The following is a 22,637-nucleotide window of genomic DNA, read 5'->3' as shown; positions in this document are numbered from 1 at the left end:
CTCTTCCAAATATGGGTCTGGTAACCACCATTGCTTGGAGGGCCTGCCTTGCTCCCTTGCCTGAGGCTAGAGGGGAAGTGGCCCTGCTCTCTCCTTCATGGCCCTTACCTCATTTCTTGAGAGTTTCTACAGCTGCCTGAGTCACCAACAACTGTTAGGCCAGCTGACACGTGGCACTGTGGGTCTAAGCATGTAGGCGGGCAGACGCCATGCTGTGGATGTGTTCTCCAGTCCGTGCACTTTGTTGTCTTGTGTTGCTGTCTTGGTGCCCAAAAAGCTGGCTGGAGAAGGCAAAACCTGGCCCCTTTTCTCATCAACAATGACATTCTGCTGGGAGCTGACCCTTCCAGTGTGAGTCATCAGGAAGGGCAGGCTACCTCTGCCCAGCTGAGGAGCAAGTGCTGGCACAAAGAGTTTGCCTTCTTGCCACCATCAAAATGGCTAGGACTTTGCAGCTACAGAAAAATCTTGTGGCTGAAGGAGGATCTCAGAACAGGCTCTCTGCTGACCCTCAGAATGGAGATACTCTTCAAATCCCTCCCCTGTCCCTGCACAGGTCAGACTCCAATGCTGATGAAGACTGATGCCCTTAAACAGGGCTATGCCTGTGCCGCATCCTGGCCGCAGTGCTCTGGATGCCTTTGTGATAAAGCTCAGATACCTTAGCTTGGCTTTCACAAGGGTGTCCCCATCACCCTTTACCTTATGACCTTTGCCCCATAGGCTGGCATCTTGCATTCTGAATGTTACATGGAAAGCCTGCTTGCCCCACACATGTGCCTTTGTCAGGCTGCCTTTCTACATTGTTTCCTTCTCTGGAATACATCTTGCTTTCCAGATATACCCAGAGTCTACACCCCTTCACCCTCACATCACCCATCCATCTATTAGAAAACTATCAGTCAGACATGATGAGACATGCCTGTCACTCCAGTGCTGAGACAGTTGAGGCAGGAGGATCATAAATGTAAGGCCTTATTTCCAAGGAGGGGAGACTCTGTTGAGCTTGTGTATGGCAGCCCAATGCCTTGCTCTGAAATCCTGCTTAATTCATGCTAGACAAACACTCTCAGAGCCTCCAAGCCCGAGGAGCAGATTTCTACACACTTGCAAGGAAGCAATTATCTTAGGGGGACTCAGCTGATGTACGGGGAGAGATACCTTCCCCAGCCTAAAAAGATCAGAGAAGATGACTGGAGGAAGGAACACCTCTGCTGAGCGCTTGTGGCATAAGTAGAAGTTGGGTAGGCAGGGAACTGGGGTGGGAAGGAGGCAGCAAGGGTGTTGACAGGAAGAAGCAGAAAGTAGGAAGACAATGCATTCTAGGAACGGAAAGACTGTGGCAGCCTGGAGTCGAGGGTATAAACTGGGAAGTGAGAGGCTCATAGAGTAGACAGGAATAGTTAGAGGAGCTGGTTTAGGGATTAAGAGACTGGTTAATGAGGTGAGAATACAGTTCAGTGGTGGAGCACTCAGCATGGATAAGGTCCTATGTTGATTCTCTAGAACTACTCTAGTACTACAAAAAGCAGCACTAAAAAAGATAAAGAACAGCAAGTAAGAAGAGTTGAGCTGTAGACCTACTAAGTTCCTAGTGACATCTGATAGATTGGTAGCTGGAGGGGTGCAGTGGGTCGCTGGACATTGGAGTCTGAGGCTGAGGAACGTCTGGAGTTATAGTAATTCAGGGTCCTGGCTAGAGCTTGCCCTTTCTCCCTTACCCCATATTAATTTATAACTCCAAAACAGCAGATCATAAGGCTTTCTGTCTCCCACATTAGAACTCAGCTTCCCTCAGCCAAGTTTTTAGTCTATTCCCCTTCACTGAGCAGGTAACTAGGTGCTGTGAGTGGATCCCCAGGCAAATGCTGACCAAAAACAACTTGACTGACAGGGGCATGTAGGTAGGGAGAAGAATGGTGGGGATGTCTGGACAGAGGGAGGAGTCATGATGCCAACACCTCAGAAACAAGGAGGAGGGGGAGAGGTAGCCCAGTCAGAGGTTGTCCTTGGGCACCTAGCTTAAAAATCGTTTGCATTTTGTGCTTTCATAGGACCCCTGGCTGGTCAGATTCATTGAGGTGTGACTGTACCATCGGATGCTTCATAGCTCTAATGTGAAATCCCTCCTGAGGGCAGGACTCAGGACAGCTTTCCCAGTCCAGACATATGAGGGAGTACTCTGTGATTGGATTACAAGAAGGGAGGGGTGGATGAGTTTGTAGTGACGGCCACTGGTGGTGCTGAATAACTACCACAGCGTCCTAACTTTTCTTCTGAGCCCGTTTTTGCCAGGGAGTTCTCTCTACAGGGAAATCTTTCAAAAGTGTGACTCGGATCATGTTACTTCCCTGCTCAAGACTGACACTTAGACAAAAAAAGCAAACTCCCTGGAGAGATGAGGCTCTCTGGGATCTCTGACTTCATTCCCCCAACCTCTCATATTCCCCCCTTCAACCTCACAGCCACCCTTGCCTGAGAGCATCCTTCTGCCGGAAAACCTTTCCCAAAGTTGCTGTCCTCTCTCTCCATCACCATTTTCAGGTCTCTGTTCAAATGTCTCCTCCTCTAAGTTTTCCCTATGGCAAACTGGCAGAGCCTTGACGATACCAGCTGTGAAGGGCATCCCCAGGGCATAGAGGAGCATGTATGGACTCGAACAGTTCAGAGACTAGTCCCAAGACAGAGCTCATGGCAGCAGCAGCGGAGAGCACAGGCCAGGTGCTCCTGACTCTTGCTGCCACTCTGGGGATGTGCCCAGACCAGAGAAAGAAAAACAGACCTTGGGTCCTCTCTTCAGACATTTTCCTGTGTAGGAGAGTGTGATGAAGGAAAAATAGCCAGAGAAGGAAATTGTCGGGGAGATAGGCTCTGAAAGAATTAGAAGACCCTGAGAAGCCAGGGAGAGGGATCTGGCTTATAGGGAGCTGAGAGAGTCTGCTAAGACTCCCCTCTGAGAATCAAAAAGCATTGAACTGCATACTGGACCTCTAAGGGACAGTCTGGGTCACGACGGTCAATTTCCAGGGGAAAAGCAGGGACTTGCCTCTGGAGGGGAGGGCCCTTGATACTGAAACCCTCCCCCTTGGAATCTTTGCAGTTTGCTTGTTCCTCAAGCTACTGGGAATTCCCCACTTCCTGATAGGAAGACTGGAGTCTTGGTGGGATTTTCCTTAGCCTAGGAATTCGGGACACATCCTAGCTTCTACTATAAAGCTTTTGCCTTTCACACACTGATCCCCCTCCCCAAACACACACACACACACACACACACACACCTTGGAGCAGATTTTCTCCCCACAGTGCCTCAGAAGCTGTTGTCTTTGGAGGCCATGCTTAGAGAATGGCCCCTCTTCATGTGGTCACTCAGCTGCTGACACTCCCAGGCTGTTGAACCTATAGCCCTCAATGCCCTGAGGGGGTCCTTGTTTCTGGCTAGGGAGGAGACTTTTGCTCAGACTCTGCTGTCTCACATCAGGGGGCCTCCTGCTGTCTGTCACATGAGTCACTCCTGCACACTCACACAGTCATTCACCCTGCCTCTGCCTGCTCTAAGTGTTCTTTTCCTCCTCCTGGCCCTGCAGAGGCTCAGCTGTGAAGACTTGGTTAAGCAGCAGCCTCAGGGACCCCGGCAGAATAAGCGTCTACTGGCTGGTGTCTAGGGTCTAGACAGCAGCCACATGAATCTTTAGTATGTGTCTTGTCTGAGACATGTCCCAGGCCAGCTGTTGACTCATGGGTCTCAGAGCACCTGCTGCTTCTCAGGGGCAGTTTCTTAATTCATTTCATTAACCAATGTCTCTGCCAGGCCTCATAACAAGGTACTGAGTGGGGGAAGATCACAGCATGAGGATATCATGGCTTCTGTCATTCAATAGCTCCCAGGCTCATCCTAACAACATAAGTGCTTCAGTGGATGTCAGGCTCTGGGCTGGGGTGTGAGGAGTTAGCATAGGATAGGCATTCGGGGAAGAAGTTAGAATAAAAGAAGATAGCATTCCCACATAGCAGCTAGACTATGGAGAATGATAACATCTCCACTTTGAAGCTAAGGTACCACTGCACTCTTTGTTATCTCTCTGAGCTAAGAACATGGAGGCAAAGGAGAGGGAGTAATGAAAGAGGGGCAGGAGAGAACTGAGAAAGATTTAAGGGGGGTTCTATAAAAGACTACCCTAGACTACACTTGTCTACCAGCTTTGGAGACACACCCCCCCCTTCCTAACAAGATGCTTTTGGTTCAATAAACACTTTTCACCTCTTTTTACTCTCTTTGATCAGTGGATGTTCAATTCTTTGTTAGCCTTTGGGAAAAGCCCAGACACACCCCTGTAGCCCCAATACTCCTCCAATATGGGTAAAGCGCATCCCTGAACTCGAAGAACTTAGGTTGTATTTGGGGAGGGAGACATTAAAACGGGTAAGTCCATTCTATCCAAGCAGTACCTGAAAAGCAGGCGTCTCCTTCCAGCCTTGGCTTACAGTCTACCTTCCAAGACATTTTCTCTAAGCCCTGTCTATGTGTCTGTCCTTCACTCACCACCGCACACACTACGGGGCTTCCTTGTTATCTTCCAGCCTTCCAGCACCCATCTCTGCATCCTAGTCAGAGCTTGAGCATCTAGAGGGAGCAACTGCTCTCTACTGTCTCCTTGGTGTCTTACACAATTGTGCACGTTTTCAGAGTAAGTTTAACACAATGACATTGAAACATCTCACTGTAATTCATACCAGAGACACTGGCAGCATGCTTGCTTTGCTGGAGAAGAAGGAATGATTAATTCTAAATAATGAGGATCAGAAGAGGCAGGAGGAAGTGTACTTGTAGGCAGACCCCAAGGGTATCCAGGTCCTCAAGAACAATGGGCCAAGGGCATCCCAGGGGAAGGGGATAGCAGGGGCAAAGGCTCAGAGCCAGTGTGTCTATGGTTTACTACAGGATCTGGTGCATACTGCCTAGAAGGAACAGAAGAAGTTGGGGGCAAGGAACGCCCTCCTCAGATCAAGGAGTCTGCCAGTGAGTCTGCTCTGTGTTCTATAGACTCAGGGTGCCTCTGAGAAATTCTAAGGAGGAGACAGGATTTGAGGAAGATTAAACTGATAGTGACGTGATGGATCTATTTGGGGAATGAATCATTAATGGAGTTGCCTCCTGCCTCCTGCCTCTGCACCTCTAACCTCTTGGGAGTGACAAAGAGGCCAGTGGAGAATAAGCAGAGAAGTCTGTTAGGAAAGTGTTGTAATGTTAGGAAATAGATGACAGTGAGAATAGAAAGACAGAAGCAAAATTAGTGGCAACTGGATATGGGAAGTGAGACTGTGTCGTCTATTCTGAGTGGCTGAGGGGGCGCAGAAGGGCAGCTGCCATGGCAGGGGAAGAGAGACACAGCATGGCGTTCTGAGTTGTTTAGCAGGGAAGTAATCCTTAGACTTTGACATCACTATGAGGAAAGAGGAGTTTTAGAAGTCATCCCTAGTTCCAGGGCATCTTGATAATCAGCTATGGATGCCCTCTGCCTTGAGTGTTTAAAGGAATTCAAAGCTTACACACCATCTTTTTATCCTGTGAAAATGTTTCACAGACCTCACCCAGTTTTAGCCACCACCCTCTCTTCTTGCCCACCCACCACCACAGCAACTCTTATGCTTAACAACAGAGCAGTGAGGGATGGCAGGAGAGGTAGGATGGTGCAAAGGATACAGGGAGGCTCTGCTGTCATCATGGATGACTTCAGTGGTCCAGCCCACATCCTAGCCTTTTAGATACTTGGTGTATCCATCTCTGTTCTACTGCATCTTGGCTTTTCCCGTTACACTTTCTAGACTGTGTCATCACCCAGAATGACCTCAGCTCTGAACTTAATCATCCTGACATCGTTCTAGATCCTCATCATCCTTATTCAATCACATTGTCTTTATTTGAGCTCTCAGACCTTTTCTTTCTGACTCTGAAGCCCACCTTCCTTATTCATTGTCCTCTCTCAGCTCAGAAACCTCTCTAAAACACACACTCTTTGTTGCACTCCCTGGCACAGTCCCGAGCGTGGGTACAGCAGCCTTCCTCTTCCTTAGAATGTTGGCTACATGGCCACATGGATTGCTGCTGGAGAAAGTTACCTGGACCATCATGGTCTCTTCTTCAGTCTGAGCCTCAGAAAACCCTGCTGTCTTTTTCTCAGGAACATCTGTTTTTCTCCTTGGATAATTGTCTTTGAAAATCCCATTTCTAATTCTTAAGCCTGAATTTTCAGGCATCTGAATTTTCAGCAGATGATAAAGATTCTTCTCCCAACAAGAAAGTGGGCCAGCTATGGTGGTGTATGCCACTGTCAGACAGCCTGGGCGAGGTATAAAGACCAGTTCAAAACCACTAAAGGGTGGGGAGGTGCTCAGTGATGAGCACTTGCCTAGCATGTGCAAAGCTCTGTATTTCATCCCCACTAACACAAAACAAATGATAGAATAAAATAAAGTCTGGAGACAGAACCTCTTCCAATTGTCCCATAAACCAGCATACCAGTCCCGCCCTCTGCATTGGCCTCCTGGCTTAATGGAAGATATGTGCCTTGTCTGACCTTGTCATGTTTTCTTCTATATATAACTCTTTTTTTCTTGGGCCCTTCCCCCTATTTTCCTTACTTCCCCTCCCCCATTGGAAATACTGGTATTTTATTAAATACAGAGCTCAATTTGGAATTATTTTTGCCAATTCTTCAGAGATATGAGGCTACTCTGTTTGAGTTATTGCTTATTGCTATTAGTTTCATTATCAAACATTCTAAAATACTTTCATAGTTATTAAGATAATGTAATTTACATTTTTTAATTAGGTATTTTCTTCATTTACATTTCAAATGCTATCACAAAAGTCCCCCAGACCCTCACCCCCACCGCCCTACCCACCCACTCCCACTTCTTGGCCCTGGCGTTTCCCCCATACTGAAGCACATAAAGTTTGCAAGACCAAGGGGCCTCTCTTCCCAATGATGGCCGACTAGGCCATCTCCTGATACATATGCAGCTAGAGACACGAGCTCCCTGGGTACTGGTTAGTTCATATTGTTGTTCCACTTATAGGGTTGCAGACCCCTTTAGCTCCTTGGGTACTTTCTCTAGCTCCTCCATTGGGGGCCCTGTGTTCCATTCAATAGCTGACTGTGAGCATCCACTTCTGTGTTTGCCAGGCCCCAGAATGGCCTGACAAGAGACAGTTATATCAGGGTCCTTTCAGCAACATCTTGCTGGTGTATGCAATGGTGTCAGCGTTTGGAGGTTGATTATGGGATGGATCCCCGGGTATGGCATCTCTAGATGGTCCATCCTTTCGTCTCAGCTCCAAACCTTGTCTCTGTAGCTCCTTTACCTTACTTTTAAATGTCTTCCTTTCCCCCACTATCAAATCAAGCCTTTCTTTGGTCCAACCTCTTCCACCTATGACTACCCCCTCTTTCCTAGAAAAGCATCTCAAACACCCACCATTGGCTCTACAGGTGTAATGTTTTCTCTTGAACACAATGTTAGTAAACTGCAGTGTGCAGTGCCGCTGATGGCCTTCTGTGTATGGACAAGGCTCTTGTTCTCTGATTGCGATTTTCCCCTATGGTGAGTCACTTCTTTCTTCTGCCTTAGCTTCTGTGATGTTTTCCTGTTTTTGCCTCCTCTTTCAAACTCTAAATAAACACTGGAGCAAATAAGATACTTACTGAGCTTGTCTTTTTCAAATATTATCAGATATTTGCCCCATATTTCTGATACTTTCAGTGCCCTCCATGTTGACCTTGTCCCGTGTACTCCTCTTTCCTAAGCCTCAGATCTGCATAACGAATTACATGTAGGGTTTTCAGACATGGAAGACAAACACTTAGAATGTCTGGTTAAATTTGAGTTTCAGATTAATAAGTGATTTAAAAAAAAACATGAGTATATCCCCATATACTCTTAAGGAATGATTTATACTAAAAAAATTGGTTGTTGATCTAAAACTCAAGTTTAACTGAGTGTCCTTGTTTATCTGGCAGCCCTGTGACTTGACATCTTTATCTGAGGCCTTACAGGCAGGTCTCACCACACAATTAGAACCATAGGTGAACTTCCTACAAACTGTCCACTGGGCTATACGAGTGAAGAGAATCCTTGACTCCTTTGGTCTTCTTTGCTCCTAAGCCCTCCTCAATGACTCTAACATGAAGTGCAAGGAACTATAATGTGGTTCCTCTATATCACATGATGGCTACAGAAAGCCTGACACTACCCAGTCTTGAAATCATCCCAGCCAAGGTCACCTGCTTGCCTCAGCGTTCTTTCTGATACTTGTTGGTGGCTTATCACACAATGGCTAAATGATTTTATTCAAATTCAAATTTATTATGACTCTTATTTGTTTGAATTGCAAAATCCCAAACTCTTTTTTTTTATTTTTTATTTCAAATTTATTGTATTGCTAATTTTTCAACTAACAATTACATAATGTGCATTTCTATAGCATAACATGACATCATCTAATATGCATATATTGTGGAATGTCTTAGACAAAGTAAATGATGTATTTCTATATTTCCCACTTCTTTTTTTATTTTTTATTAGGTATTTTCCTCGTTTACATTTTCAATGCTATCCCAAAAGTCCCCCATACCCACCCTCCCAATCCCCTACCCACCCACTCCCCCTTTTTAGCCCTGGGGTTCCCCTGTACTGGGGCATATAAAGTTTGCAAGTCCAATGGGCCTCTCTTTGCAGTGATGGCCGACTAGGCCATCTTTTGATACATATGCAGCTAGAGACAAGAGCTCCGGGGTACTGGTTAGTTCATATTGTTGTTCCACCTATAGGGTTGCAGTTCCCTTTAGCTCCTTGGGTAATTTCTCTAGCTCCTCCATTGGGGGCCGTGTGATACATCGAATAGCTGACTGTGATCATCCACTTCTGTGTTTGCTAGGCCCCGGTATAGTCTCACAAGAGACAGCTATATCTGGGTCCTTTCAGCAAAATCTTGCTAGTGTATGCAATGGTGTCAGCATTTGGAAGCTGATTATGGGATGGATCCCTGCATATGGCAATCACTAGATGGTCCATCCTTTCGTCACAGTTCCAAATTTTGTCTTTGTAACTCCTTCCATGGGTGTTTTGTTCCCATTTCTAAGAAGGGGCAAAGTGTCCACACTTTGGTCTTCGTTCTTCTTGAATTTCATGCGTTTAGCAAATTGTATCTTATATGTTGGGTATCCTAAGTTTCTGGGCTAATATCCACTTATCAGTGAGTTCATATTGTGCGAGTTCCTTTGTGATTGAATCCCAAACTCTTATGGGCCCCTGACGCCCTGCCTGGCACAGCGTTTTCTCCCCCTCCCTCCTGTTTGTGGGCCACTGCTCCTCTTTCTCATAGTTCCTTGAGAGTTCCCAGTTTGTTCTTGCCTTGAGTTTTCCCACATACACTCCCTAGCCTGGAACAATCATTTCCTCTTTTCTTTAGGCCTTAGCCACTGTCCGTTGTTACCCTTCAACCCTGTACTTCCTTCTTGGAGACCATGTCGTCTACTGACCCGGTCAGTTCCTGATCCTCTTTGAGCAGGACCTTCTCTACCTTCTCCTTTGTATCCTGAACTTCGCACAGACAACACGTGCAATTCATATTTCAAGAATGAATGAGAGTCTGGTCCTTCTCCCTACCCATCCTCAGAGGATGCTCCTCTTGTCTTTTTGTGAGCTCCAGTACAAAGTAGCCCTAAGAAATGGATGATTGGAAAAAAAAAAAAAGGCCCCTGCATGCCCACTGGCCTGTTGTGTGTCCACATAGATCTTCTCAATCAGAGATAGCAGCAGGGATCTCATGATGGAGAACTTTGATTTTGTTTTGTTTGATATTTTCATTCAATGTATTCATGATGCTAGCAACATTATCATACTGGAGAGGTTTAGATGTGAAGCCACCTACAGAATACCTGCAGAAGAGCCATGGGAGCCCAGTGCTCTGAATACAAGTCTGGGAACATTCCCGGGCCTTCTGTGGTCATCCCATGGCTTGGGAAGATTATCACTACAGTTCTTTGTATCTCAAAAGATCTGGGCAGCCTTTGCATGGCAGCAGTAGGACTCAGGCATTCATAAGTGAAGACAGAACTGTCTGAAGAGGAACAGATGGTATTGGAGCCAAATGAGGGGGAATATGACCTGAGCAACATGGAATTAATTACCAATGAGCTCTGTCAGCACTTTGCAACGGTGGAGAGGCATAGACAAGAGTGACGGCGGCCATATTAGCTGGATGAAGAGTGCATGGATGCCTGGGTGAACATGGATGACTTGTGCAAGTGACTCTACCTGTCAGTGGAACCCCTAACCCTGAGGGCCAGTGAGTCAGCAGGCCAAGATCAAGTGCCTCCAGGATCCTTGTTCTGAAGGTTGTCATGCTTCTGAGTGTTGACAAATACCATGACAGAAAGCAACTCAAGTAATGGCCTGTTGTTCCTTTGAAGTTTTGAGCTCCTGAACAGAGTCCCCAGCCTCAGCCCTTTTCTATTGACATATCATCTTCCTTTCTGAGGATTCTCAGGGGAAGAGGTGCTATACTGACATAAACATGTTCACCAAATTCCCAGTGGGCCCTCACATAGTGGATGGACTTTATCAGCCACCAAGTGTTCTGCCTGAGAAAAATCTTCCTTGACAGAGTGTAATAGTTCTGTGTACACCCTTTCCCCCTGAGTCTTTTGATGTTGTCAGTGGCAGGGTCTAATTCGATGATGATCTTGCTTCGAAAATGGAAAACAAACAAACAAAACCCAACCAACCAAAACAACCAAACAAACAAAAAAACAAAACAAAAAAACCCCCCAATGGTTAGATTTTACACCCATGTGTCTTCAAGTGGAGTTTCAGTCTTCCAGGTCTAACATCAAAGCACAGCCCCTTTCTGGTGTTCTTTGAATTATGCATAACCACAGGAGAGGGACAGAACAGTCAGATAGAGGCCCTGTCAGCCTCTGGCAGCATGATGCTAATGAGTGGAAGTCAGAAGTCAGCACCTTCAGTGGCTTGGTCTCCAGGGATAGTTCCTGACTTGTGGCCTCCCAACATGGCTCTCCAGCCTCCATGAAGACTGCTTAGCAAGCTGTGTGTTACATTTGGGGATTAGGGAAGGTGTCTAGGATACCTGCTTAGCAGACTGCTGTTAGGAGGGGGGGTCCTAGAATGAAGGATTGATCAGGGCCAAATTAAGTTTGGGAACCATCATAACAAGTGATCATAATGCTGTGCGGAGTGAGATCCCTCTTGGAGAACATGGGGATGGCCAAAGAGAAGTGACCAATGAGAACGTGCTAGCCCCAGACACATGGGTTGCTGTAGGAACAGAAGTGAGTAAACAAAAACTGAAGAGGAACTAGTGTTGTGGAGGTGGAAGGAGGACAGGGAGGTATGAAGGCCGGAAACCAGGGACAGCACTTAAGAAGCAAAGGTTGAGCAACAGTCAGCTGCCCCAGAAAGGGGGGCGGGCTCTGGGAAGTGACTACTAGGAGTGGAAAAAAAGATGTCAGCAGTAGCCCAAAGAGGAACGTTAGCTCATTTCTTGGGCTCACTCCATTATCACTCTGTGGACCCTCTATGACCAGGTCCTTTTTTCTACCCCACCCCATTATGTTCTACAACGGGGAGACTGGTTTCTGACTTGGGGGTAACTCAGTAGCACGTCTGGATAAAGCCCAATCCATGTAGGGTGGGCTACAGCTTATTTGTCTAGTCTTGAGAACCTAGAACTATGTACTGAAATGGGTAAGGCTCCCACCTTGGTAAAGTATAGATCCAATGGAAGCGTCTGGCATGTCTACAGCTCAGTTCTGCCCCTTGTCAGCTAAGACATGATCCCTTATCCCAAGACAGGTCTTGAAGACTGCATTATTCTCTGTACTCTCTTTTCAAAAATATTTTTATCATATTAATTCAGCATGGTATGTGTGTACGTTTGTATGTCTGTATGTCCATGTGTCTGTGTGTAGAGGGCAACTTGAAGGAGTCCATTCTCTTCTTCCACCATATGGGTTCTGGAGATTGAACTTATGTTGTCAGACTTGGCAGCAAGTGTCTTTATCTACTGAGTCACCCCACTGGCCCTCTGCACCCTCCACTGCCATGAGTTCTTCTGTATAGAGTCTGCCTTGCACCTGTCCCTCCTAATGAGCCCAAGTCTGCCTTCAAAAGAAGCCATGGCTTCCCTAGTTCCCCACCTTACCATTCTAGAAAAAAACAAAGCCACCTTTATCCACATCTCTTTCAGGAAGGCAAAGACCAAAAAAAAAGCAACAAGTCCACCATGGTGGGGACCTAGGAACCCTGACAAGGGGTGCTTCCAGCTGTGTCTAGCTTCTTGTCTGTGTTCCTGTCCCCTCCCCGAGTCAAAGCCTCAGGGCCTTTGACATTTTGGATCTTTAGTGAAACCTCTTTTTCTTCATCTCAGTTCAGCCACAGAGATGCCCTTCAAGTTCTCTGGTCATTTGTGGGTAATCTACCCCTTGGAGCTTGCAGGCTAAGAGGATCCCCATTCCACACAGCTCCATACTCAAAGATGGTCTACCAGGTGATATCTTCTCCTGACAGGACTCAGGACATACAAATCTTTCATACTTATGTTTTATAAATACCACTTTTTAAATCATAACACTGCCATCCTCAAAAGCTTTTGGAAGCTCCCCATACCTGGAAGTTAGGGGAGAGGGAGCCTGTGTTGGACTTTTATAGGTTTAGATTCTGGATATAGTAGGAGTGGACCTTCTATGTCTGCCCCAAAGTCTCTTTGAACTTGGATGTGCCTCTCTCTCTAATATCCCCTTTCACCACCCACCACAGGCTTCCAATCCACAAAGCATGGGAACCTGGGCAAGGAGAGTGTCTTAAGGTGCAGGGAGAACTCAGAGAGCTCAGAAGACCTTCATGTGAGACCTTAGCCCCTGTATCACACAAAAACATTTGTAAACTTCACCTTCCAAATGTCTGGCCTCATCCTATTGCCCAAGGGACACAAGGCTTGACTCCAGCACCACTGCCATTGGCTTCCATGGACCTCGGGCAAGGACGTCACTTTCTTCTTTAAGTGAAAGTGACGGAATCCAGTCCTGTGGCCTGTCCTCGCTTGGCCTTTTCTTTTCTCTCCTCCAAAGCACAAATCTGCTCCAGCAGGATCTGTCTTCTTACACCTTCTCAAGACACTAGACAGGAGAACAAGTCAACCCCACCCCAACTTAGCTTCCATTGATTTGGAATACCGACTGAGGAGCTGATGACCTGAGTTAGTGGGAGAAGATACTACAGTCAATTAGCACTGTCTGCTGTGGGAAAGAGACAAGAAGCCCGGCGTGTGACAAGAGGCATGTCATGTGTACCTTACATTGGCTTACACCCTTTCAGCTTGCCATGTTTGACTGAAGCAATTTCCTCTTTCTGAAATTCCCTCTTTTCTCTTTCACTTGTGCCAATTCTTCTGAAGTCTGATTCTTGAAGAACTTGGAGTACTTTCCCAGTGTGTAAAATCTCCAGGTTCATAGCATTGCACCGAAGTCAGGAATTTTGTTAAGTAGCATGTTAGCGCTCTTCTTGTTATGGCCGAGGGTGGGACAGTAATTGCATGAGATGATCCGTATATTAGTTACTTTCCCTGTTTCTGTTTTTAGAACTTATGAATGCAGCAGCTGTCAGCAAAAAGATAACGTGGAAGCATTCCTGTGCTCCTGTGACATTGACTGGAGGCTGCCTGGTGAGGTTAAATTCATTCCTGGTGGGTGTATATGTGTGCTTCCTAAAGCTTTGATGTGGAGCAGGAAGTCCCGAGGCTTGGCCCTTCTTCTAGTCACCCCCACCCCTGCAGCTGTGATAAAATGCCCAAACAAAAAAGCTGCACGGGGAGGAAAGGGCTTATTGTGGTGTGGAATTCCGAATTACTGTATGTTATTTAGGGGAAGCCAAGGCATGAACTTGAAGCAACTCATCACATGCACTTTCAAGAGCAGAAATGCATCACACACTTAATGCTCAGCTAGCTCTCTCTGTGCTTATGCAGTCCAGTGCCCAGAACCACGTAATGAGGGCCCCACTCTCAGGCTGAGTGTCCTGCTTGGATTTCCCCCCTGTTTTGTTGTTGTTTTGTCATAAATTTGACACAATCTAGAAGAACCTCAGTTTGAGATTTTTCTCAATTGAGAAAACACCTCAATTTATAGGCAAGTCTATGGGGCATATTCCTGGTTAGTGGATTGATGTGGGAGGACCCAGATCACCATAGGTGGTACCACCCCTGGGTAAGTGGTCCAGAGTTGTTAGAAAGCATCCTGAGCAAGCTATGGGAAGCAAGCCAGTAAGCAGTACCCCTCTATGGCTTCTGCTTCAATTACTATTTCCAGGTTGCTGCCCTGGCTTCCCTAAGTGTTAGAGAGTGACCTGTGAATAATATAGATAAGCTCTTTCTTCTCCAAGTTGCTTCTGGACACTGTGTTCTTATCACAGCAATGGAAACCCTAAGACACTGGGTCTTCCCACATCAATTAAAGCAATCAAGACAATCTCTCACAGACATGCTTACAGTCCGAGAACCCCTGAGACTCTCTTCCTGGGTAATTCCAGGTTGTGGTTAGTAACTTTTCCTGTGGCAGTGATAAAATTCTTGAAAGAAGCAACTTAAGAGAGGAAGGTTTTATTTTGGCTTTGTAGGTAAGTAGTCTGTCACGGTGGGGAAGCCGCAGCGGCAGTAGAACTAACCACTACACCACTCTATCTCTTGATGATGTATCACAGAAGTAAGTCTGGTGTGGATACTCAGAAGGTTTTTCTGAGTGTAAAAGCTTTATTGAACATAAGAACAGACCACAGAGTGAGATGCTGCTAGTGCAGACCAACTGCTGTACCGCCCACACCAGACATCTTCAGGCAGGTCCACTAGGGTTAGTCAAAGAGCAAGACCCACACAACTGGTTCCTTAGAGTCTGGTTTCAAAATAAGGGTGGGGCTTCTGGAGAGAGGAGGTGGGGGAAGTTCCAGCTGTTAGGAAAGTTCGAAGGGTTCAGAAGTAAGAATGAAAGAATCTGCTCTGGAAAAATGTCACTGGGAGCAGCCAGAATCTGCTCTGCTCCTCCGGCACGAGACCGGCTGGCTTTGCTGGTTCATACTGTCTTTTCCTGCCCGTGTGTGCCATCTTCCCTGAAACCATGAGTGTTGTAAGCCACTGAGAATTATTAGCCTGTCAAGTCACTTACAGCCTTGATGTCCTGGAGCTGATGTCAGCAGTGTAGTGTCCCCAAAACAGAGTGAATTCCCTGAAAGTAGTGTGTCTTGTAAGAGCTATAAATCCAGTGCTGTCCCTGCGATGCCTCAGAATCTTCGAGGCTCCTGATTTACTAGGCGGCTGTTCCCTGGTCACTGCTGCTGGCTGTGATCCCTACCCTCCACTGCGCTCTGTGTGGGGTGGGGGATGGTTGCAGGAAAGGCAGGAAATAAAAACTCAATGTCCTTCGTTAGCCACGTGTCCTTCCTTGCCCTTGTCTGTGGTTTCCCCGCTGCAGGCAGTGCTCTCATTCTCAGCTAAAGTCTGACTTGTGTGTGCTCATTTTCTCTTTCCAATTGTTTACAGGCATTTTGAAGACAGACCCTGAATCACGTTTCTAGGGTCTGCCTCCCTTGAACTACACCAGGCTGACTTCGCCTGGCTTAAGGGAAGCTGGATACAATGGGTGACTGGACTGATTAAGTGGCTGAATGGAGAGGGGGAGGGGTAAATTAATCTAGGAGAAGGGCGTCCCAGGAAAGCCCTAGTCACTTCTGAAAGCCAGCAATCAATTTGCAGTACCCATTACCTGTCTAGCTTGGCACTTCCACTGCCAGCTCTAGGCTGGGCCATGCTCCCACAGCCTCTGAGGAACGTGGTTGGCCTTCGGATCTGTGTGTTTCAGTTGGCCCTGTGAACAGAGCCCGTTCCAAGACCAATGTGAGTGATTTGGCCACCTCCCTGTTTTATAAGTCCCATTCCTGAGCTGAGTCCTACAAACATCTCGTTGCCTTTCTATCTTCAGAGGCAAAATATCTGGTCCACCCTCAAGGCCTTCATGCAACTCCTCCCGAACTGAGCAGGAGCCTTGGTGAGCCCCATGTCTGGGCATGGGTGAGGTGATGACCCAGACAGCAGTTTGAGAAAAGCATGAGAGGCCCCCTGCTCTCCTGTAACTCAAGCCCATTGGGGTGACCAGAACGCAAGGCTGATTGCGAAACCCTCCGAGGCAGTGCTTGCGTGATAAGCACCACATGTGTGGAGAAAACTCAGCCCAGCCCTGTCTGAGTTTGCCTGGGTGGGCTGGGGTCTGGGAGGGACCCACATAAGGAAGAAGAGGAGGGCTGAGCATGCAGCTTAGTGGTAGAGTATGACGAAGGCCCTAGCTTCAATCCCCAATCGCAGTCTCTTTGTCTCTGTCTCTCTCACACACACAGAGAAAGAGAGAGAGACAGACATAGTCAGAGACAGACACAGAGACAGAGACACAGAGGGAGACAGAGAGACACAAAAGAGAGTCATAAAAGGGGCAAGAGCAGGACTAGAAGGACTAGGAGAAAGGTTCTTGACTATGGGCAAACTACCTAATCTGTCTCTATCACTGAGGTCCTATGAGAGCCTGAGATTTGGGTAGACATTGTACAGAGGTGTAGCCTTTTTGCTGGTGTAGTCTGAGCATTTGCTGGCCTAGCAGCAGAGGCCCAGGCCAGCAGGCTGAGCAGGGGCCTGTCATCTGAAGCGTATCTTCTTCCTATGACCTTCAGCTTAGAGAGCCATGAGAGGCTGTGGGCCAGAACTGTATCCCAAAGGCTGGAGACCAGGGGCCTTAAGCCTGGGCTCCAGCTCACCCAGCCACCCTTTTTACTCAGTTCCAAGGCTATAACGACAAAGATGAAAAGGACCCTAGATAGGAAGGGGGATGGGATGGGGGCAAAGAAGCCACATGAGCAGCAGCCAGGACAGACAAAGATGTGCTGTTTCCCCAGCTTGTGGCATTTGTTTGCAAACAGAAGTGTTTTCCTGGGACAGTGTGCTTGTGTCTTCCAGACCAACAGAGGCTGTCTGTGTCCCAGCCCCTCCCTGCCACAGGCTCCATCTCTGGCCTCCACGGGACTTGATGCTAGTCCGTTTTCCTTGATCTCTGCATCCTTGCAGTCTGAGCAGCCTCAGCACTCAGAGAGGTAGAGAAGGCAGAATGACTTCAGAGGGAGTATGGGGTTGTGGGGGCTGTGCACTGAGGCTTGGGGATACCCAACAGTACATCAGGCAGGGAGTGTGTGCCTGTCACAACCCCAGAAACCTGCATCTCAAATCTGAGGCCTATCAGCACTGGGAAGTCCAGGACAGGCCCAGTCACTCTGAGTCACTCAGAACTTCAGTTTTATTTGGACCTGGTAGTTATGAAAATGGAAGCAGGTAACTGGGTGACAATGCCTAACACAGAATAGTGCTTATAAATGTTTAAAGCCTTGCACTTAGCAGAGAACAGGGCTATATCCCCTCCTCTGCTGCACATTTGGCTGGAACAGTTCACTAATTCAGGCTATTGCTAAGACAGCCTGCTGGTAAACACAGAGCCTAGGGACAGGCTCTGGCTGGGCAGAGAGCTGCCTCAACAGGTCACACAGCCTTCTTTTCCATTCTTCAAAGGAGGCTCAGGACATCCTTGGGTGGGAGTGACAGTGTTCACCCCTGAGGTCACACTGTGGCTCTGGATGCCTTCCCCTGTACCCCTACCTCAATTAGATCAGTGTCAAAGTTGTGTGCTCTGCTTGCAAGTAGGACTCGGTGATTTAGAAAGGGAAGGCAGTCCTGAGGAGTGGGCAGCCACAGCTCCAGCTTGCTGCCATTGGAGAAGCCCTCCTAAGAGTCAGCAAGTCTCAGGCAAAGGCCATTAAAAACTGGACAGCTGAGCTCCCCTGCATTCTCTCCCACTGTCTCTCCTGACTCACGGCTCATACATCTTCTTAAGGCCTTTGAGGCACTCTCCAAATATTCTGGTCCTGATTACTCCTCTATTCATTTTCCAATATCCAAATAATAATCTGAGAGAAGTTGCAGTACACATAGGGGGACATGGGGCCTTGGGGGAATCCTAGAGCTTAAGACAGATTGATTACACAGGAAGGAGAGAGTATGGAGAGTGTGTGTGTGTGTGTGTGTGTGTGTGTGTGTGCAAAAGTAAAATCAAGGCCCAGTCATATGAGGTAAAGGAACCAGTGTCTGGACTCCTGAAGCCAGATGTGGACATCTGCTTCATGGGGTCAAAGTCACCCAGGGCATCTGAGCTCCACACTCATATACAAGTAGCCATAGTCAGACTTTGTCCCTGGAATGAAGGGACTAAGTTCTGCCTCCTGAGGTTAGGAGGATCGAAGGAGATCAGAGTGCAGAGACTAGGGACCCGCCCCAGCTTGGTAGTCAGTAGCTGTAATGACACACACACACACACACACACACACACACACACGATCTGAGTCAATATTGACTCCATCTGTCTCGCAACAAAACCCAAAAGCCACAGAGTCCTCTTCTGCTCACATTCCACATCAAAACCATCAGAAAATCTTGCCTTCTTGGTCAGATATGATGGCAAATACCTTTAATCCCAGCACTGGGGAGGCAGAGACAGGCAGCTCTCTTGAGTTCAAGACCAACCTGGTCTATAAAGAGAGTTAGTTCTAGGACAGCCAGGGCTACCCAGAGAAACCCTGTCTGGGAAAAAGAGCAATAAGAAGTCCTGCCTTCCTTTCCACTCCCCAGGACCCCTTCTCACGTCTTGCTGCTCCTCTCCCAGGCAGGCCTAAACTGTCATCTCTCACCCCAGCTGTCACAGAGCTTTCCAGGATATTTCCCATTGCCTGTCCTTTCTTAATATAGAAATATAGAATCCAGAGGGATACAATCTTCAGCGCCCCCCTAGTTCCTTCTTGAAAGCCTACGCTTTCAAGCTGGGAGGACAGCTCACAATCTGCCTACTGCTCTTCTCTGTGACACTCATGGCATGGGCTACGTGTTCCCCAATGCTGATTTGATTCAGTCTTCGCTTCCCTATACAGGGGGCCTTTGCCACTGCAGTTACTGCTGTCTGCCTCAACCTTCATCCTGCCTTCCTCACACCGTGGAACTTCCTGCTTTAATCTCTGTATTGTTGTCTGTTACATCTCCTAGATCTCACAAGGATTCCCACTCAAATGAGGCAATCTCACAAGAAGTCCGAGAAACAGCTTAGGCAACTTCTCCCAATGGCAAACCCCCCAGGTTTTCTGCAGAAAAGGCGTGATCTCAACATGTGCATAGTACAGGGTTGAGGAGGCAATGAACAATGGCTGTTCTGTCCCTCTGTCCCCTCCTCTTTAAGGTCTTCTCACCTGGGAGCCAGATACATAGATACTTACTTAGTTACAAACATGTCTTTGGTGCCCCCTGCACAGATGAAGTCAGTTACACTAGTGAGTCCTGACTTTCCCAGCTGCTTCCTTGAAGGAGGGGAAAAAAGGAAAGTAGCGTAGACAATACAAGCAAAAAGCTGTCTGGCTTATGAAGTGAAGGTTCCTTCTTCTCCTTCCCCTCCTCCTCCTCCCCCTCCCCCTTCCTCCTCCTTCCTCCTCCACCTCCCCACCCCCTACCCCAAGAGACAGGGTTTCTCTGTGTAGCCCTGGCTATCCCGGAACTCACTCTGTAGACCAGGCTGACCTGCCTCTGCCTCCCATGTGCTGGGATCAAAGGTGTGCACTACCACCGCCAGACTGAAGTTGAGGTTTCTGATCCAGTTCTCAGAGCAAACACACTCTGTCTTATTTCCAGTCCCTTCTCCAAGATGCTGTGCTCTTGTATCTGAGGCCTCTCCAGGCTTTCCTGCCCCACTGTCCCTCTTTCTGCAAATCTCCATCCTCCCTCCTGCCCCTGATACAAGGTGTTGGGTTTCAGATTTATTTAATTCAGACCTATTTAACATACCAAGCCAGATCTGACCTCCAGATTTTCCCAGCATGCCCCACCCTCTATGCTGGACTTTCCAGCCCAGAGGCTGGGCTTCCTCTCACCCAAAGGCTCTTCACTATAGAATCCAGACATTTGGTTCTCAACCTCTCTTTCTCACCTTTGTCCCTCTCTCCCTCTCCCTGCTCTCTCCCCTCCCTCTCTTCCTCTCCCTCTCCCCTTTTCTCTCTTCTTTCTTCCCTCTATCTCCTTCAACATGGCTACTTCACTGACCCTCTGTATGGTTGGTGAACTTGCCCCAATAAACCTGTCTTTATACTTTAATTTGGTTTGAATTGGCACATTTTGTGGGTAGAGAATATTTACCATCTGGTGCCATACACTTGAGGTCCACTTCTTTGGGACAGTAGTTTCTTCTATGGAAATAGTACTTCTAGCCTTAAAGTATGTATGGACAGAATGATGGATGTGATAGGCTTTGCAGCTTTCAAGTTTTGCTCAAACCTAAGAAAAATGGAAGGCTGTACAGTTGGGATCAGGGCCTATCCAGAGCCAGTATAACAAAGAAACAAGGGCCAAAGGGGTGGTTAACATGACCACTGTACGCAAAGCTCACTTTTGCTAGGGACTTGCGATATGACCAGACTAGATCAGAAACCTCCACTTTATATGCCAGACAGCACCATGATATTTTATAAGATTCATTTTTACTTATGTGTATGTATCTATGTGTCTGGTGTGTATGTGTGTGTGTGACATGTGCACTGTAGATGAGGGTGTCAGATCCTCTGGAACTCCAACGTTTGTGAACCACATGACTTAGATGCTTGGAATGAACTAGGGTCCTTTGGAAAAGCAGTATAGGCTCTTCACTATTGAGCCTTCCCTCCAGCGCTCTCCCCCCCACCCCCCCCAATCCATGTTAAACAATCTCACCAGTCTTCGACCTGTCTGGTTGTGAATGAAATAGGGACCTAGAAAACCAGAACACTGTCTAAAAGTAAGGCCCAAAGAGGAAAACATTAAGCAAGTTCACAGCCAGTTATTAATAACAAGGCAATGCTTAGAAGGAGAAGCCTAGGATACCACAAGGCTACACAGCAGCAGAACTTGGGCTTAGTGGTGGGCATCACAAAGGGCTTCATTTGAGCTGAGAACTACTTGCAAGGCATTGATTAATTCTAAGTTTCCAGATGCCAAGTGGGTTCCCCACATGCAGTACCCAGGAAACTGGATATTGTGGACTGGAGTCCTTAGGCCACATAGGATCACAAGTAAGGGGCAGGCCTGCAGGTGGGATGTCCTAAGAGTCGAGCCTAGGCTGGAACTTTAGCAATCTGAGGGCTGCTCGTCAACCCTCCTGACCCTGACCCTCCCCCAGCCTACCTACCCTTGAACACACTGAGCCACTGGGACAGGACAGCAAGGTTCTGGCAGCTCAGCCACCCGTGGATGCAGCGGGGCAGGGCCTCATGACCTCATCGCTATGGAGTCTTACACCGCTGCCAGCAGGAGAAGAATATAAATGGGGAAAAGTCCCCTCCAGGTTTGCTGAGGAAGGCCGGGGCTTTGCAGACTCCTGCAATGTGGCTGCTCAGGAGGCCTGAATGGAATTCGGAATTCGAAAGTACTTGTTTCTTGGCAGAAAAAAAATTCCAAAGATTGCTCAACATTCCTTTGACTCCAGGAGCGGGAGTTTGGCAGCAGCCCATGGAAGCAAGGAATGGGAGCCTGTGGGTGTGCCTTGCAGCGTGGCCAGCACGGGTTGGGGAATAGCCCCTCTGCTCTACTCCCTGGGGGATGAGAGAGAGGGGAGAGAGTTGAGATTTGAAGTTCTTGCCCTCCTGATGAAGGAGCTGCAATATTATGAAGCCAGCCAGAGACTGGGAAGCCAGACTCTCTGGCTCTATGCAAAGCCCTATTTTCGTCGCTGTCAGGAAACATGGGAGTAGCTCACTCCCTTGTAGCCTTCCTGTGGTTGCCAAGGAGATGAGCTCCCTCTTCCCAGCTCTCTGCTTGATAATGGCAGATGTGGCTGACACATCTCCTCCTCCATGAAGCCTGCTCCCTGCCTGGGTTGAAATGCACCTGTCAGCACCTCTAGGCACGTATACCATGACTCATGTGGCTGTTTGTAGAAATGTCTACCTTCCATCAGACAAGAAGTGAAACTAGGGTCCTTGTTATGTCTGTAGAATCCTGCAGTTGGTAAGAGATCTGGACACCAAGATGTCCAAAACCGGCAAAGAGTATAAATGTGAAGGCCAAGCATGGGTTAGAGTGCGCGCTCACTCATGATCCGTGCATCACGATGCTAAGAAGCTCCTGGCAATGTCGTTTTCAAAATTATGAGAAGATGGGACATATTCACATTAGCAAATTCCTACTAACCACTATTACTGTTTTAGTGTTTGCTTAGTGTTTAGTTGTGTAGATGTGAGATATAGTAAGATCCTCCACTGTGTGAGTGAGACATGTGGAGATAATTATTAAACTAGATTAAGGGAAAATGGCCTTTGGGGTATAGGTATGAGGCTATATTATCATAAAAAATGCAATACAGAAAAAATTAAAACTTCACCAGAGGGTTTTGGCTTTAAAATGAAATATTTCCTTGAGGCTCATATGGTGAGGGCTTGGTCTGATGTATTCTGGGAGGTTCCGAGCACTTTAG

General features: G+C 47.5%; 1 long non-coding RNA gene across 4 annotated transcripts in view; it reads left to right on the top strand.

Moving 5' to 3' along the window:
* The window catches only part of LOC110291498 (uncharacterized), a 133,360-nt gene that overhangs the window by 75,395 nt on the left and 35,328 nt on the right, over positions 1-22,637 (top strand). For all 4 annotated transcript variants that reach the window (XR_015046684.1, XR_015046683.1, XR_015046685.1 and 1 more), the window contains one exon: positions 13,659-13,741. This is a non-coding gene — a long non-coding RNA (uncharacterized LOC110291498). The remainder of the gene's footprint in view (positions 1-13,658; positions 13,742-22,637) is intronic.

The sequence above is a fragment of the Mus caroli genome, unplaced genomic scaffold (assembly GCF_978045245.1).
Source record: "Mus caroli unplaced genomic scaffold, Mus_caroli_1 scaffold_3, whole genome shotgun sequence".
Lineage (NCBI taxonomy): Eukaryota > Metazoa > Chordata > Mammalia > Rodentia > Muridae > Mus > Mus caroli.
The sequence above is the reverse complement of the archived record's forward strand: the minus strand, read 5'-3'. Positions and strand labels throughout refer to the sequence as shown.